An 861-nucleotide genomic window follows, 5' to 3' on the forward strand; every position below is an offset into this window, starting at 1 on the left:
TGGTGTGCAGCAGGATTCGCAGGACCTCGTGCACCTGGTGCTGCTCAAGCTCGAAGACGGGGGTCACAGTAAACACCTCGCAGTTTGACATCCAGGCGCCGCGAGGGCTCTTTCAGCAGGCAGCCCCAAACTGCTGCTCGCTGCCACAGCTGCCACAAGTGTGATGCAGCAGGGAATAGCGGGGGGGCGAGCGAGGAGGCCCCTGTGATCAACAAGCTGGCCCAGCGCTCATGTCGCGGGGCGAGCGTGACGGCGGTGCCATAACTAAGGCTGCGAGCGCATGCATACAAGCCGCTGCGCACCCTTTGCCCTTTGCTTTACAATCGGGGTATGCTCGTGTATTCTGTCATGAGCAGGCTGAGCTGCCCGCCATGCATGGGAGGCGCATGAGGCACCCGCCGGCCGTCGTCGGTATCGCTGCCGCCAGTAGCGAGTTTCGAGGAATGGCGCAGCGCAGTTTTTCACATGCAATCACTGCATTGCACACAGGGCCTTGCAAGCGCGACGGGTAGGCATCATGATGAGCAGCGTGGTCCAGGTGGCGGTGGTCCAATCTGCCCGCTTGCGGGGGTTGGCTCTGCTCACCATCTCTCTCTCTCTCTCTTCTCTGTGAGATGACCAGCCTACCGGCGTTTGTTTTTGCTCGTTTTGGAGCCAGCTGCGAGAGCCTGGATGCGTAGCCCGACCAGACGCCACGGCTGGCTTCTGCATTCTGGGCGAGCGCTTGTGCTGGCCACAGCGTTGCGTCGCAGGGTTTGGGCCAATGCTGCTTGGCAATAGGGATGCTTGGAGCACCATGGCCATTTGCAAGATCCTTGCAGTGGGCGGCAGTCGCTGGCTTCTAGAGCCGGTTGCATGCAG

The sequence above is a fragment of the Chlorella variabilis genome, assembly GCF_000147415.1.
Source record: "Chlorella variabilis unplaced genomic scaffold CHLNCscaffold_7, whole genome shotgun sequence".
NCBI classification, from domain to species: domain Eukaryota; kingdom Viridiplantae; phylum Chlorophyta; class Trebouxiophyceae; order Chlorellales; family Chlorellaceae; genus Chlorella; species Chlorella variabilis.